A 17,237-nucleotide genomic window follows, 5' to 3' on the forward strand; every position below is an offset into this window, starting at 1 on the left:
GAGTTCCAGGACAGCCAGGACTACACATAGAAACCCTGTCTCAAAAAACCAAAAGCAAATAAATAAATAAATAAAGATAAAAGTACAGTTATTGAAGAATCTTGAAGCATCTTGGGAGTTTCTGTTCAAAAATACAACAGTGAGTCTGTGTGCCTGTGCACTGTGGTCCTCTGATGCACCTCCTCCTGGGGTAAGGCCAGAGAGTCGCCCTGCCCTAGGTCAGCGAGAGCTGGGAGAAAGTTTGTTGTGCAGGCACGGAAACAAAGTAACACGACACAGCTGGGAACACAGGAGCAGGACTGGGTACCACCCCTGGGCAAGATGCATTTGCAGAACATGATATAAACGCCATCGTGTGATGGTGGTATACCCATCTCTCCACTATTGAAGCAAACACCCGCAGGAGTCACCAATGACAGTGTTGGAAAAGACTGCGGTAGCTTGGCTTTTAATCATAAACCAGGAAAGGGGAAACTGGACAATTCGTATTTAAAGAGAAAAAAAACTTTCCCCCCAAACATAATAGAAAGACACTGGCTATATCTCCAGAACTCTCTGGGCAGAAATAGAGGATTTTGAGTTCAAGACCAGCTTGACAATCAACCCTCAGTGTTTATACTGATGATCCCCTCTATGTAAAACAGTGCTAGAAAAATCACTCGATTTTTCTGGCCTGAGGCTATGGACAAATTACAATTGGTCAGAGGTTTTTTTTTTTTTTGTTTTTTTTTTTTTTCTGTATCTCAGGAATTTTGTTGTTGTTGTTAGACAAGGTCTCACTGTGCAGCCCTGGCTGGCACGGAACTCACAGAGGCCTCTTGCCTCGGTCTCCCGAATGCTGGAATTAAAGGCGTGAGTGCATCTTTGTAAAAATAATGTGCTACCAGCTGCAGTTAAAAACGGAAGCACCGCGGGTAGCTACTCTAAAGGAACGTGAATTTTCCGAATCCCACCACCCGGTAACTGATTTTGCCACCCGCGGTCAGCGCAGGAAGCTTCGGTGTCCCCTGGGCCCCGCAAGCCTCGAGTCCACTTCTCAAGCTCGTGGGAATGGAATGAACCCCCTGCGTCCCACCGCCACCGGGAGATCCCAGGGATCCAACAGGGCTCTGCGAAGAAGCCCAAGTGCGCTTTAGGGTCGGGTACTTTGCAGACCACGAGTACGGACGCGCGAGGGACTGGTCACGCTGGGCGTGTGCTGGAGCCTCTGCGCAGTGCGCGTGGGGCAGGCGGGCAGTGCGGTGCGGGTGCTCAGGGAGGCGAGACGGGAGGGGCGGGGAACGGTGGACAGGGCAGAGCATCAGTCGCGGCTGTAGGAGGTGAAGGAATGTTTTTTGTTTTTGTTTTTTAGTGGGGCATAGAATGGGAGGAAGAGGAGGACAGGGGAGTCTGCATGGGGAAGGAGCGACGACCTTTACCTGTCTGAATTTTTAAAGGCAGCCACCGACTGTTACACTTAACCTTTGACTGACTGTAAAAAAGCCGCGTCTTTGTGGGTGTTTCGGTAGCTCGCGGTGATCGCTCAGTTGCTAGCTAGTACTCTGCTTTGTGGCCACAGTAATGTGGATTCGAGTCCAAGCCAAGTTAAGTAGTTTCTGTGTGGTTAAACAGGCCATCTCTGTCCACTCTTCTCACCACCTGGCGCTGGACTAAGACCACAGTGCATGTGGCTGAGTTGAAAAGACAACTGAGGCCCTGCAACTGCCTTGGCCTTTTCTGAGAGAAGTGTTAAGAACCAAGAAAGGAGGGACTGCCTTACAGCCATCCTCACTGAGGTCTTGCTTAGCAGCCTGACCATTGTTCTTTTCTGTCTTGGATATTTTTAAATACTGGGTTTTCCTTCTTAAGACAAATCACAAATAAGATGAAACTTTCTACGTCAATTGAGTATTTTGGAAAACTTTCAATACAGGTAATAAAATTAAGCCGGACATTGTGGCTGATACCTGTAACTCCAATACTTGGGAGGCTGAGGCTGATGCTTATGTGAAGTTCCAAGCCAGCCTGAGATACATAGTGAAACCCTGCTCCTCCCCCTGAAAAATTCCAAAAAGGAAAGAGAATGGCATGTCCAGGTTGTTCCCCCCCCCCCCCCGGTAAATCGAGCAGAATTGTATGACTATCTGGTGCTTTGCTGGTGAGTTGGACACAAAGAATTGCCCCCTTTTTCCTTCCCTATTGTGATAAATACCCTGGCAAGGTCCATTTAAGTGAGAAAAAGTTAATTTTAGTTCACAGATCCAGGTTACAGTCCATTGTTTTGTGCAAGTCACAGTGGTTGGAACTTGAGGCAACTAATCACTTTGCATCCTTAGTAAAGAAAGAGGAACCAATCAATGGACGAATGCTAGATCTCTCTCTCCACTTTCATCCAGTTCAGGACACTGCTAAAGAATGATGATGCCACACAGTGGGCAGGTCTTCGACTCTCAATCTAATCAGGATAATCCCCACAAACATGCTCACAGGCCAGTCTGATCCAGCTGAGACCGTCATTCTGTAGCCCTGACATTTGGGGCTACAGAAGACCTTCCCCATATTTTGCTGTTACCGCCTCTCTGATGGACCCACCAGTGTTTTTGACTTGTGCCTTAGTTTGTTCTGTAAAAGTATAAAACTTCATGAAACTGCTTCCTTGTTGGAACGTGGAATTTGGAACTGTGAGCTCCTCTAAGTCTAGCAGCTGAGAGACATAGGTAGGCAGGTCAGAGCAAGGGCAATTCACCTCTCTTTATGGAGGATGCCTGAAGAACCGGACCACAATACCAGGGGACTCCAGGCAAAAGAGCACAAGAGTGTAAACTGAATCTCCAGGCTCCTTTTAATTTTAATTTTTTTTTATTTTTACAGCCCGTTTGATGTTGTGTTCGGCCAGCAGACCACAACCTGGGTTCTAGCCTGGAAAGGCATTTTGGAAACCTGGAAGAGAAGAGGGGCTAGGTGGCGAGAGAAAAGAATGTAGCCAAGACAGTTACTCTGATCAAGGCTCAAATTTTATTGTTGCGACGACACTAGTTATGAAGGAAGGGGGAGGGGACCCGATTCCCGCCGAATAATCTCTGGTCCAGTAGAAAGGTGCACGTGTGTGGCTCCGCAGGTTCCAGCAGTGGGCGTGGCAGAACGAATGAGCAGGAAGCTCCACCCCTGAGCAAGCAGGTTTCAGGCTAGGGGAGGGGAGACTACAGTTTGATAGCAGTTCAACAAAGAAGCTCGATTCCCAGGCAGCAATGTTCAAGGTTACACAAAGCACAACAGTGTTATAAAAAAATATCAGACATTGAAGACAAGGGAGCATCATATAACACAACAGTGTTATATGTCTACAGAAAGTATTGGACATTGGAGACACGGGAGCATCATATAGCACAAGAGTGCTATATGTCTACAGAAAGTATCAGACATTGGAGACACGGGAGCATCATTTGACCTATATTTTAGAAATTGAAGAAGAGGGCCAGGTGTGGTGGTGCATTTCTTTAATCCCAGCTCTGGTGAAGGCAAGTGGATCTCTTTAAATTGGATGTCAGCCTGGTCTATAACTCAAGTCCAGGACAGCGAGGGCTCTGTTACACAGAGAGACCCTCTCTGAAACTCCCCTAGCCCACCCAAAAAAGAAAGAGAAAAAAAGAAACTGAGGGAGGCCTCGGGCATTCTTGTGTTTCTTTCCATACTGGTTTACATTCTAAGTCCCCGCGTGGTCTCTCAGGGCAGGGTTTCACTGCAGCTGTCCCTGAACTGGCTCTATAGAGCAGCTGGCCTCACCTTCGCCTCCTGAGTGCTGGGATTAAGGCTGAGCACCAACCCCTTCTGGAATCCTCTAAATTCCCTTCTTGAGGTAGATCAGTATCAGATGACCCTATGTCTGTCACAAGTTCATTATAGCCTCATTCCACCTTCATCTTCTACCATAAAGTGAAAGTCAGCCGAGCTGGGAGGCCCCGTGAAGCCAAAAGGAAGCAGTGACAAACTTAATAGCAAAAGTTTTTTGTTTTGTTTTGTTTTGTTTTTATGTTTCTTGCTCTTTTGTAACTCTACACCCTTGGCCTTGAACTCACAGGTATCCACCTGTCTCTACTGGAGTGCTGGGATTCAAGGTGTGCACTACCATAGGTGGGAAAAATGAATGTTTATTTAATTATTCTGATGTGGGTAATTTAGAGTTTTTTGCTCAGTCTCAAACAAAGCCGCCACATGGGGACAGGGACAGGTGCTGAGGCATAAATTTTAGTCATTTTCCCACAAACAAGTGTTATTTTTGAAGGGTGGTGTCGAGTTAGGGTTTCTCTGTGTAGTTCTCGTTGTCCTGGAACTCATTGTGTAGATCGGGCTAGCCTCCAATTCAGAGATCTGTCTCCCTCTGCGTCTGCTGGCATTAAAGGCTCCACTCCACTCCTCCATAACACCTCCCTCCCATTTTTGAAAATAAAGATTTTTTTTTCTCCTGGAGATGCTGTCTGGCTAAGAATGCCTTGAAGTGTGGAGTTAAACTTGGCAAACGAAAGCCTAGTGAGCAAAATTAATCACTTCACCAGTCAGAAAAGGACCAATCTCCAGCTAGCTACCTCTCACCCTGACCCACCTTGTAGCTGTTTGTTTTGCTGCTCAGAGAGTTTCCTCCGTTGCTCTGCCAGCCAGTGTAGGATGGGCATGTAAGAGTGAGTCCAGTCCCACAAAGCGCTCCAAGAGATATGTATTAAAATATTAATATTTAATATTAATATTTCTGGTCACTCCTACACCCTCAGCCCCCCCCCCCTGTGCTTTTGTGTTCTGAGACCTCGTCTCTCATTATGTAGCACTGGCTAGCCTGGCACTTAAAGATATATAGATATAGATATAGATATAGATATAGATATAGATATAGATATATAGATATATAGATATATAGATATACACCTGCCTCTGCCTCTCAGGTGTTGGAATTAAAGGAGCAGGCCCAGGTTATTGCTTCTAATTAAAAAAAAATATATATATATATGTATTGTAAGAAACACAAAACCTACCAAAGATACACAAATGTGTCTGTCCGAGGAGAACTATGAAGGGCCCTTCACATCCCCCCTCCCTCCTACTCCACGGCTGACCCACTTTATCAATTACCAGAAGTAAAGGTGGACTAGAGTGGCTGCTCATAAGGCAGGAATTTCTAAATCCTAATCTTGGTGTTCCCCGGGGGTGAAGTGGGAGGGAGTAAGGCAAAGCTCAAAACGAGAACACTATCACCGTTTGTTGGAGAAATTTCACATCTGGTCAGGATTGAATGGTAATCTGAGGATGATGGTAAGCTGGAAGGGCTCTTTCTCAGCTCTAAATTGAGTAAACTTGACCTCATTTTAGTATGTACAGAGGAAAAACACAGTAGGACAGCAGGAAAAGTTAGATGGTAGTCAATCCCACAGTCCTAAGTGTATATAAAACACACATTGCATATGGGTTCCATGGTGTAATGGTTAGCACTCTGGACTCTGAATCCAGCGATCCGAGTTCAAATCTCGGTGGGACCTTTTCTGTTTACCCTGAGGCAAAGACTTGTTTTAAGTGAGATTTCAGCCCTACATCTGAGGTATGAGCCTGAGAATAGGATAAGTGGGTGTAGAGGGCAACTCCTTGCTTGGGACTCCCCATACTACCTGTCTCCAAGCTCCTAACCTAATTGGACACTTAACAGGTAAACTGTACCAGCAAGTCTTGGGTACCTGTGAGAACGTTTTGTAGAGCAGATGCCGCCTGCCTGGAAGGCTCGCCGCTAGAGTGCATCTTCATCCTGCCGCAATGGCTTTGGTTTAGGCTCAGGGAGAGGGCCAGAAGTCTCTGAGGAGTAGACTCCTTGATGCTTCCCTGGCATGGTAGGACCCCCGATATGGGGACCACCACTCTAGTCCAGGGATAGGGTGCACCCAGGAACACACAAGAATCCTTCTTGTTGTAATACACACGAGGCTTTAGCTCTGGGCCGACATGTACCTCACACAGGAGGCAGGGGAGTCGACCCCGAGTCTCCAGAGCTAGGGGTTTTTATAAAAGAAAAAGGGATAGGGGTGCGAGGAATTTCAACAAAGGTATGGGATTGGCTCATTCAAACATTAACAGTAAGATTACATGTCAGCCAAAGGGCATCAGGACTTTGTTCCTGTGGGCTGGGGGCTTATCTTTGTTCACGTAGCAACCAGTTGATGTATGACTTTACCCCAGAGCCAAGGGGCAGTAGACAGAGGGGAGGTTCCGACCAGATGGTGTCAACTCAGACAAGATAGCCTTGCCTGCGTCCTTGCATTCTTTTTCATCTTTACAGTCAAGAGCCCTGCCCTGGCACCTGGGCTCCTAGACAACTCTTTTACATGAATCACAAGTTACAAAATCTCATTTTCCTTCAGCATGTCCTAGAGAGGAAATCCACAAGCTCCAAGTTCCCTCTGCAGGCCATTCTCAGAGCCTTGTGTGGAGAATGAGAGAACCAAGGAAAAGCAAGAGATAAGATATATACCAAACACCATGCTGACCGCATCCATGGATACTGGAATTTCTTAGGGGACACATTGAAATGTTCAAAGGACTGCGTTTTTCATAATAAACGTTGGACACATAAACTTGAGAGAAAAAAGTGTATACAAACCCGCATTTTTTTTTTTTTTGATTAGATGTAAGCATCTGCAGTTAACCTTCACAGTCACTTGTATCATTGTTTTGGATTCTGGGGTTTACATCTTAGGTGTGATGGGTTTGGGACACACTGGCCCTAAACACGGCACCTTGGTACATTAATCATGGTAAGCAGAAGGTGGAAGGACATTTACTTCTCCCCAACCATTCTCCCCAGAAGCAGGCGCCAAGACCCTCTTTATTCCTGGGAGAGCAAAACCTTCCATAGTGGAGCTACTCTGACTAAGAGACAAATTTAAAGGGGAAGTAAACAACAGCTGTTCTAAGGGGAAGTGCAGACACAGGATGCTTTTATAAAGGGAGATGATGTGAAACACTGTATCCTGCAAGGAAGCTCAAGGAGTAAACAACTCAATAGCTTCAGGAAGTCCCTGAAACTGACCAGATTCTCTAGGGCCCTGCCTCCACAAGCACACATACACACAAGCCTTGAAGATTGAAGAGATGCTCTCGGACCACCCGAGCTGCCTGGGAAGCAAGCTGTCTACCTGCTGAGCTACCTGCAGGTTGTGCAGTGCACTCCAGGCTTTCAGTGTTTGTGAACTGCCATCCATGCTATGGTGATTGATGCAGCTTTCTTTGAGTTGTTTCTGCTTTTGCAAGTAACCCCAGCAAAATTTACTGGTTGGCCTGTGACCTTGGTGGTTTTCCTGCTTTGGTTTGTTCTCTGTTTCCTATCTGAGATAATTTACTGTGTGAGGGTGAGTTTACAGCTCTCTTAAGTTAGTGGTTCTACCCTTTAATACAGTTTCTCATGTTGTAGTGATTCCCAAACATAAAATTGGCTTGTTGCTACTTCATAACTGTAATTTTGCTACTGCTATGAATTGTAACGTAAATGTATGATGGGCAATTTATCATTCATATATGTGACTCCAAAAGGGTTGCGACCTAACCCCTTCACTAAGGGGCCTTCACTAAGATTCAGAGAGGGAGGCATCCTTACCACTGGAGAAAGAAACCCTGGAGGGAACAGGCAGCCTGGCTGAGTTTCCCTGAGTGTTAGCAGTGCGTCCCAGACCTCTGGCCCTGGCATTGCTTTTCCACAGCCTGCTCTTCCTCAGAGCCCATGTCTGAATCCTCTGGTCACCTGTCTCCTCCCTGAGATGGAGGCTCCTCAGTCACGAGGATGGACTTGGTGTTAGGTTGGAACTTTGCTCATTCCCGGTCCTTCTCCCACTCGAGGAAACCCCATCTCCCAACTTCACCCACACAGAGAAAACTCCCCCTCCCCCATGTGCTTGGAGTTTTACTCCGGGATAACACACAATCTCGCCCCTTGAGTTTCCAGAAACCCATTCAAGAGTGTCTGCCCAGGGGCCCAGTTTTTGACCATGTGTGGACACATTACAGCTCCTAGATACACATTGGCATCCTGCTCCCGGGACCCATAAAAACCCCTTGCTTTAGCCTGGATGTGTGACTCCACCTGTGAGATCAATGAGCCCACCTGAGAGCTGCCTCCTAGTAAACCTCCCTTTATCACTTTTAATCTGGTCTAATATGGCCTGCATCTGCATCAGCAAGGGAAAGAAAAAGGTCATCACTAAAGAGCACAGGGAAGAGTGAAGAGCAGGTTCCCTGAAGGTCCCTGAGGAGCAGACCTGCTGGGGGTTCCAGTTCTGCTGGAATTCCCTACCCAGGAATGGCTGCTGCACAGAGAACACAGGTGTCCTCTCTGTCACAGGGTCTGCAGCGTGGATAAGTACCGAGGATGTAACGTATATAGAATCAGATTTTTTTGTTGTTTTGTTTGTTTTTGTTGTTGTTGTTGTTGTTGTTTGGGTGTTTGTTTGTTTGGTTTTGGTTTTTTGAGACAGGGTTTCTCTGTGTAGCCCTGGCTGTCCTGGAACTAACTTTGTAGACCAGGCTGGCCTCGAACTCAGAAATCCGCCTGCCTCTGCTTCCCGAGTGCTGGGATTAAAGGCGTGCGCCACTGCCCGGCTACAATCAGTTTTAGAGTGCCTTGTCTCTGAGGTGTTGTGGCCCAAATAGGAAAGCTCCCACTCAGTGAGCCCAGGCAGTGTGCCAAGTGCCAGCCACCACCAAAGAGCTGTGTGTTCCTTCATCGCTCATTTGCTATTTACAACAGGTCTGTTTCATGGTAGCATGCTTTATTAAATGTGAGAGGAACAAAGAGAGACGGGCCCAAAGACACATCTCCACAGGTAGAGATATGTGCGACAAAAAAAGGGGTCCCTCGGCCACTCGTGGCTCGGGCTGCTGGGCGAGGCAGGACACGGGAAGTTTTGACTGTGCGCTGGGTGGGCGTCAGGCTGTGCAGGGGTAGGGAAGGCGCAGTCTGCGATTCCCTAGGCCTGTGCTCGACTAGGGACCAGGCTGTCCGTGCACAGCTCACAGAGATATCAAAGGTTAAGCGAATTGGATTGACACCTAAAAGCCGAGGAAGCCAATGTATAGAAGGCAGATGTGAGGCTGGGATGAAGTCACGGATGCATAGATGTTGAGTACAGTCAGAGGAGTGAAGCGCAGAGAGATTGAGCGAGATGGAGATTCAATAGGGACAGAGCAGGTACATCTGATGATGATGCTTTTAATATGTAAGTACACTGTAGCTGTCTTCAGACACTCCAGAAGAGGGCGCCAGATCTCGTTACGGATGGTTGTGAGCTACCATGTGGTTGTTGGGATTTGAACTCAGGTCCTTCAGGAGAGCAGTCAGTGCTCTTAACCACTGAGCCATCTCTCCAGCCTCCATCTGGTTCTTGATAGCCTGTCCCCATTTTGTTCTCAGCTCATGGCCCTAAGTAGTGGGTGAACAGAGCCGTGTTATACCTGTGAATTGGGGGTCCAGAGAGCATCTACTGGGATTTCCAGGTCATCGTGGGCCAGAACTAAGAGCTGTAGCAGAACCCGTGAGTCATAAGCAACAGAGTTTATTGAAAGCACTTCCAAGTGCTAAGTCTTCTCTCCATCTTCCTCCGTTGCTACAGTCTGTGCTGAAACCAGTGATCTTCAGCCTGGGCTCTGCAGAGTCAGGGTGGGCAGCAGACCCAGAGAGTGGGGAGCAGATACCAAGAGAATGAGAAAGAGGCCCAGAAAATGGGGGACAGGGACCTTAAGGCCTGTTGTAGGGTGGACAGAAACTCAGAAGGCAGGAGGTAGGGAGCCCAAGGAGCTAGGGACTTGAAAGGAAGAGGGGAACCTGCCCAACTGCCTGCTTGAGTCTCACCTGCCCAGAGCTAGTTTCTAAGTCCCTGTCCTCTGACCTTACTCTGCATAGGTCCCAGTGTCCCGCCGTGTCTCGGCTGCCAGGTCTATCTGTGGACCTTGTTGGAATCCACACACCTGGCTCTCTCTGGGTTCATTTTTTTTCTAACTGGGGTCCTTATTTCCTCTGTGCACTGGGGGTCTTGGAGAATGGATTCCATACACAGAGAAACCCCCTTGTTAGAGAAAGACTGTCCTAAGGGACACAGGAGTGAAGTGGCAGGAAAGCCACCAAAGACACACACCACTCACAGAGAACAACTTAACAGTGAAGGCCAGGTAGGTGTGGTGGCCTGTTTTTGTAATCTAAGCACTTAGGAAGTTGGCTCAAGAATGTTAGAAATTCAGGGTCATCATTCATAGGTGATATCAGCCTGTGCTACTTGAAACCCTGTCTCAAAAATAAAAAACCGGAAGGGGCTGTAGCGTGAGCTACATGGTTAAGAGGTCTTGTTGCTCTGGCAGAGGACCTGGGTATGGTGTCCAGTACCTACTTGGTTGCTGACAGGAAAATGTAGCTACATTTTCCTAACATCTTTTTTTGTGGACACCGAAAAATTATGTGCTACACATGCATATATACATACATTTATACATACATAAATGCAGGCAAAACACACAGTTGCAAATGAGAAAAAGTAAATCTAAAAATAAGGCCCGTTATGGTAGTACATACTCTTAATCCCATCACTCAGGAAGCAAAGGGAATCAGATCTGTGTGAGTTCAAGGCCAGCCAAGGCTACATAGTGAGAACCCTTTTGAAAACAAGGAGTCAGGTCTACAGTGTAACCCTGGGTGTCGGGCTTTGGTAACAGTGGTTCCAGATCTATAATGAGGAAGAGAAGAACATGAGGAGTGCCTATTCCATATGTGTCGTTACAGCTAAAACCACTGTTAACTTAAAAAATTACAACGGTGGTGGGAGCTTGACCTGTCACTTCTGTCCTTAGTCCCAGCTACTTCGAAGCTTGGGGATTGACCAAAAGTTCAAGCCCTGTGTAGACCACAGAGTGAATTCACAGCCAGCTCTGGCAATTCAGCAGTGCCCTGCCAAGAAATAAGATGAAAGGAGTGCTGGAGACCTGTGGAAGAATGCTATGCTAGCAGCATGACGGTAGTCTTAGGGTCTATATCACTACCACAGGAATGACAGCTTTGGTAGAATTTGGCACCAGAGAGATATCTCAGTAAATAAAGACCACTAGGCATGACTACCTGCCTAAACTTCTAAACTCCACCTGCCTGTCACACATACTAAGATGAGTGAATAAATAATTTAAAAAGTCTTTAAAGACAGAATTTTCTTCCTCGTCTACGGCCATACCACCCTGAATCCACCCAGGCAGCTAAGCAGAGTCAGCCCTGGGTAATAATAGCACAGGAGAGTCACAGGAGAGTCTGAATCCTCAAACCATGTAGCTTAGCCGGCAATCACAGTAACTGAGCAACAGGGATGTGAGGAAGCTACAGAGCCAGAGACAATGGAACAGGTGACACGGGGTTTGAAACAGGGACCTGGAACCAAAGCCATTCCGAACAGTGCAGTGCTGTAGAAGCAGATTCAAGGAGAGTGGGGCTGTTCATCGCAGTGACCTAAGAAAATGCTCTTCCAATCTTCTAATGAGGTTCAACATCTCTCAGACCCTTTCTTAAATAAATGTATTGCAGTTAGCTCCTAGACTACACAGACACACCCCATATGACTGCCTCTCCTTCCCTCCCAGAAATCAGGCCAGAGCCTCCAACCTGCAGTCTGTCTTCCTAGGTAAAGTTAGCTTGGCCCCTGAAAACATGCCCAGAATCACCATGCCTCCCTACCACTCTAAGAAATATTAACTGAATTTGCTTAAAACCAGAGAAAAATCCTAGGACAAGTGAAAACTTGTCACAAATGTCCTCATTATATGCTGGCCTCATTATAAAGACCTTATAAAAAAAGAGACCATCACGAGCCCTTCATATTCCTACCACTCGAAAGTACGGTAATCTATAAGATTACAATGTGTGCAGATGTATAGACATGTATTGAGTGCAGCTGAAACCAATCAGGAAAGGCATAAAGGCGGCAAGGTTTTTCTCTGTAGCACCTCCCATTGAGAAAGGGTCATTTTTGTTTGGTAGCTGCACAGAGAGAAAGTAGTATCCCAAAGGACGTAAGGCGGGTTCGATTGGTTTGTGGAGAAGGAGGCTGAGGGCAGTTACCCTGCAGATTGAGCCTCATTTGGAGGGAGAATTTGGAGCCCAAGGGAGAGCAATTCGGGGTGTCAGTAGAGAGCCAGTCTCAAGTGGAGGAGCTGGAGAGGTAGCTGTCATGGACTGGACAGGACGGCTCAGGAAGAAACCCCAGGGCCAAAGGGAACGCACTTCCTCTGTGCCTCTTTTGGTTTTGTTTGTTTTGTGGGAACGGGACTCTCTGGCCCAGCCCGCAAGGTCTGTGTTGTGTGCTGTGAGTTGGAGGGGCTGTCAGTTCAGTTCGTTTGTCTCGGGACAAACAAACCGCAGGTTTGGGGGGTCATGGTCTGACTTCTGGCAAAAGAGAAACTAAGAAACAATGTAAGAGCAGCCAGGGCCAGCAGAGTGGCTGATAGTCGACATTACAACTGTACACTCTTTCTAAAGCAAGACAAGAGGAAAGCGAATAGCGAGAGGCTGCGCGCTATCTAGAATGTCAAGTGCAGGTCTACTTTTGTCATACAAGGAATGTCAGGGGAGAGCGCGAACGCAGTCCCCCACTACCACAAATTATGCAGTCGAGTTTCCCGCATTTGGGGAAATCGCAGGGGTCAGCACACCCCAAAGTGCAATGGGTGAGCCTCGCCCTGGGAAAACCACCTTCGTGATCATGGTATCTCCCCTGCCAGGTAAGTATGCTTTCCCAGCGCCCGGCCCCGGCTCACACCCGCCGCCCCTGCACTCTTAACACACGGTCACTTCGTCCCGCCTGATAGCCGACCTCCCCCGACGCACACGCCGTCTCGGCGCTCCGCTGACACCCAGGGTCCCGCGCTCCCTCTCTCGCCGCCTGAGAAATATCTCGCTTTCCGCGGCGGGTGCGGACGCGACAGCCCCTGCGCGACCCTCATCTGCATAAGCCACGCCCACAACTGACATCCAGGGTGACGTCCCAGTCTACCAGGCTACCCTTCTACGCGTCCCCGGCCGGCCAGCGCGCCCGCCACCTGGGAGGAAAGGGAACAGCGAAGTTACCCTGCCATGCCCTTCTCTGCGCCTCGCCTGTACACACCGCGACCCAGGGGACACGACACGCGCCCCCTTCGCCCCTTTGCTTTGTTGAACTTTCTTGCCTGCGGAGAGCCGGCCTGTTCAAGGTCCTCTAGAGACAAATCAGCTTCAATTATTCCATGCTGCGGTTCTTAAATTTCTCTTGAGTCCTATCCCCTGGTTACACATGGAGCAATTTAAATAGAGGAGGCTTTAATCCTAGGAACTTGGGCAAGTGGGAGATTTACACAGCAAAGGGATTGACAGAATTATTTCCAACTACACCATTGTTGTTCTTTTCTAAATAGTTTTTAATCCAGGACACCTGTCCATTTTGCAGAATTACATTCTTCTTCGAAGAGTGCAGTGCAGGGGATATTAGTGCAACCATGACATAATGGTTATTTGTGACCTGGAACCTAACCTATCCCTAAAGGCTGGTTCCAAGTCGGGGTTATCTCCTTTTATTATGGGAATGGAGGGCAATTGTTCACATAATTTTAAAACGTATTTTTAATAGACGTACTTAAACGCTACATTTTAAATTTTTGTTTATTTATTTTGGTTTTTCGAGACAGGGTTTCTCTGTGTAGCCCTGACTGACCTGGAACTCACTCTGTAGACCAGGCTGGCCTCGAACTCAGAAATCTGCATGCCTCTTCCTCCCAAATGCTGGGATTAAAGGCGTGCGCCACCACTGCGGGGCGCTACATTTCTTTTCGCCCACCACCCACCCGAGATAATGGAAAGGAAAGGTAAATAGAGTAAAAGGATGTGAATCTGTTTAGAAATCGTTTGCGGAGCGGGGGGGGGGGGGGGAGGGGGGGCGGCAATTTCAATCTTTGTTGTCAGGATAGCAGTTTAGTTTGCACGATTCTGCAGCGGTAGCTTGATCTATTTGCAAACACTGTTGGTTTATGAATCAACAACGGCAGTGCCATTTATTAGAAACCGCAAGTCTCTGGCAATCGGTGTGAGTCCGAGTAATCGTCAAGAAGCCACCCGGACACGGCCAGAAGTTTTTTGGTGTTTTTCTCCCTGTGATGTCGTTACAAATGTTCTATTTCCTGTGAAACACGGCCTTTTTTTCTTAAACACAGCAGTCCTCAGTTACAAGGATGTTAGGACACAGAGGCAGGCAAGGAGTGGCTATTTAAAGGTTTAAGATAATTGAAGCTGATTTGTCTCTAGAGGACCTTGAACAGGCCGGCTCTCCGCAGGCAAGAAAGTTCAACAAAGCAAAGGGGCGAAGGGGGCGCGTGTCGTGTCCCCTGGGTCGCGGTGTGTACAGGCGAGGCGCAGAGAAGGGCATGGCAGGGTAACTTCGCTGTTCCCTTTCCTCCCAGGTGGCGGGCGCGCTGGCCGGCCGGGGACGCGTAGAAGGGTAGCCTGGTAGACTGGGACGTCACCCTGGATGTCAGTTGTGGGCGTGGCTTATGCAGATGAGGGTCGCGCAGGGGCTGTCGCGTCCGCACCCGCCGCGGAAAGCGAGATATTTCTCAGGCGGCGAGAGAGGGAGCGCGGGACCCTGGGTGTCAGCGGAGCGCCGAGACGGCGTGTGCGTCGGGGGAGGTCGGCTATCAGGCGGGACGAAGTGACCGTGTGTTAAGAGTGCAGGGGCGGCGGGTGTGAGCCGGGGCCGGGCGCTGGGAAAGCATACTTACCTGGCAGGGGAGATACCATGATCACGAAGGTGGTTTTCCCAGGGCGAGGCTCACCCATTGCACTTTGGGGTGTGCTGACCCCTGCGATTTCCCCAAATGCGGGAAACTCGACTGCATAATTTGTGGTAGTGGGGGACTGCGTTCGCGCTCTCCCCTGACATTCCTTGTATGACAAAAGTAGACCTGCACTTGACATTCTAGATAGCGCGCAGCCTCTCGCTATTCGCTTTCCTCTTGTCTTGCTTTAGAAAGAGTGTACAGTTGTAATGTCGACTATCAGCCACTCTGCTGGCCCTGGCTGCTCTTACATTGTTTCTTAGTTTCTCTTTTGCCAGAAGTCAGACCATGACCCCCCAAACCTGCGGTTTGTTTGTCCCGAGACAAACGAACTGAACTGACAGCCCCTCCAACTCACAGCACACAACACAGACCTTGCGGGCTGGGCCAGAGAGTCCCGTTCCCACAAAACAAACAAAACCAAAAGAGGCACAGAGGAAGTGCGTTCCCTTTGTGTTATTCGACGCGTTCTCACGACCGGCCAGGAAGAACACCACAGACCAGAATCTTCTGCGGCAAAGCTTTATTCTTACATCTTCAGGAAAAGAGAGCAAGAAGCAAGAGAGAGAGAAAACGAAAACCCCGTCCCTCTTAAGGAGCATTCTCCTTCGCCTCGGACGTGTCACTCCTTGATTGGCTGCAGCCCATCGGCCGAGTTGACGTCACGGGGAAGGCAGAGCACAAGTAGTCATAAGATACCCTTGGCACATGCGCAGATTATTTGTTTACCACTTAGAACACAGGATGTCAGCGCCATCTTGTAACGGCGAATGTGGGGGCGGCTCCCAACATCTCCCCCTTTTTCTTTTAATAAGAGCAAATAGGCCACCCATATTAATGAGAGTGGAGATAGAGGTCAAATCCCCAGTGTGTAGGTAAAGGAGCCATGTACAGGATTAGCTCTTAGGCTTATAGGCTTTTACCCAGAGCAACCCTGACCTGCTCCCGTGTCGTTTTGCCTGGGGGAAGGGAACTAGGACACTGAACCTTCATGAAAGATGACATGTCTCTCTAGAATAGGCTCATATATGCCGCAGAGCCTTTTCATTGCAGTGTTTAGCCTTGCAACTCTCTCGGGCTGCTGAAGCACACTCACTCTATCTCGTGCAATGAGACTAGCCTCGTGAGATATAAGAGCTGAGTGGCCAGCGACCTATTGCCTAAGCATAGATATATCAGGGGAAGCTCCATGTTCTAGTCCTGCAAGCGCCTGGGCAATAACCACCTTGTCTCTCCTAGTTTAGGCCTTAAGCTTACAGACCAATCAAAGAAGCAACACTAATCCACAGCAAAGTGTATCTCCAAATAATATTAATCTCACCCATTTTTTAAAGAAAGAAAATGCTGAGGAGATCCAATTGGGTAATCCTTTGGTCAGGGACAGGTCCAAGCGCGTGGAGTTGACCTGAATGATGGCAAGCCTCGAAGGGTCTGTTCAAATTCAGCCATCCAATTCTGTAACATATACTGAAAAAGACTTTTTGACAAATTAGCTGCCCTAGTAAATTTAACATACTGAATGGAAATAACACACAATCCCGGAAACTTTTGTTTACATCCCTGCTGAGTTATTTGTCATAATACATCTAGTTGTATCTGGACAAGATCTATGAGTTGATTAACCAGCATGAGACCTCTCTGTATCTTGACATTAGCTGAGGCCTGTTCATCTATGACTGTAGTCACTGAGGCTGACAAAGTGTTAATGGTGTCAGTCATCTGGACCTGTCTAGACAGAGCCAAGGCTGTCTGAATTAAGGCCAAACCCAGTTCCTAGTTAGTGGTAAAAAAGCAGGAGAATACTTGAGCATTATACATCACCGTCATTGGGAGTGGAAATGTCGACATTATCCCCCAACGCTGCTCTCTCTTTATTATTGACGCCCTGGACATCACCAAGACGAGGGACATTAGTATTCCCTTGGTCAGTCTGGATTTTTTGGGTGAGTCTTTCTGGTAACCAAAATGGGTTGTCTTCATTCTGTGGGAAAACACAGATAGCTCCCCTGGATCTTATCAAGATAGGATCCGGGCCATACCATTTATTATCAAGGACATTTTTCTATTTAACCATCTCATTGGGCCTATCTGGCTCTGAACAATGACGTTCAGCCGCAGTATGGCCATGAGCATCAATATTTAAAAAATTGAGTGTAAAGAGTGCCAAAGACACCGACACTCTTGGTGCTCGGGGTACAGTCTCCTCAAAAGTTCCCCTCTTCTGTTTTATAAGATAGGCTTTGAGGGTGCGATGCGCACGCTCAACAATACCCTGTCCTTGAGGGCTGTATGGAAGTCCAGTCAGGTGGGTTACGTCCATCTGACGGCAGAACTGCTGAAATTTTTGGGACGTATAAGCTGGTCCATTATCAGTCTTAAGGAGTCTGGGTTCCCCCCAAGCA

The 17,237-nt window shown here is 48.0% G+C and overlaps 3 non-coding genes across 3 annotated transcripts; 2 read left to right on the top strand and 1 right to left on the bottom strand.

Moving 5' to 3' along the window:
• Window positions 1-5,432: 5,432 nt before the first annotated feature.
• Window positions 5,433-5,504, top strand: n-TQctg3. Its single transcript has one exon. It is a non-coding gene; the product is annotated as a tRNA-Gln (tRNA).
• Window positions 5,505-12,596: 7,092 nt separating this feature from the next.
• Gm25890 lies at window positions 12,597-12,761 on the bottom strand. The gene has a single exon (XR_003954722.1). It is a non-coding gene; the product is annotated as a U1 spliceosomal RNA (small nuclear RNA).
• A 2,009-nt stretch (window positions 12,762-14,770) lies between these two features.
• On the top strand, window positions 14,771-14,935 carry Gm22614. The gene has a single exon (XR_003954733.1). It is a non-coding gene; the product is annotated as a U1 spliceosomal RNA (small nuclear RNA).
• Window positions 14,936-17,237: the final 2,302 nt, after the last annotated feature.

Source organism: Mus musculus, chromosome 3, assembly GCF_000001635.26.
Source record: "Mus musculus strain C57BL/6J chromosome 3, GRCm38.p6 C57BL/6J".
In the NCBI taxonomy this organism is placed as follows: Eukaryota; Metazoa; Chordata; class Mammalia; order Rodentia; family Muridae; genus Mus; species Mus musculus.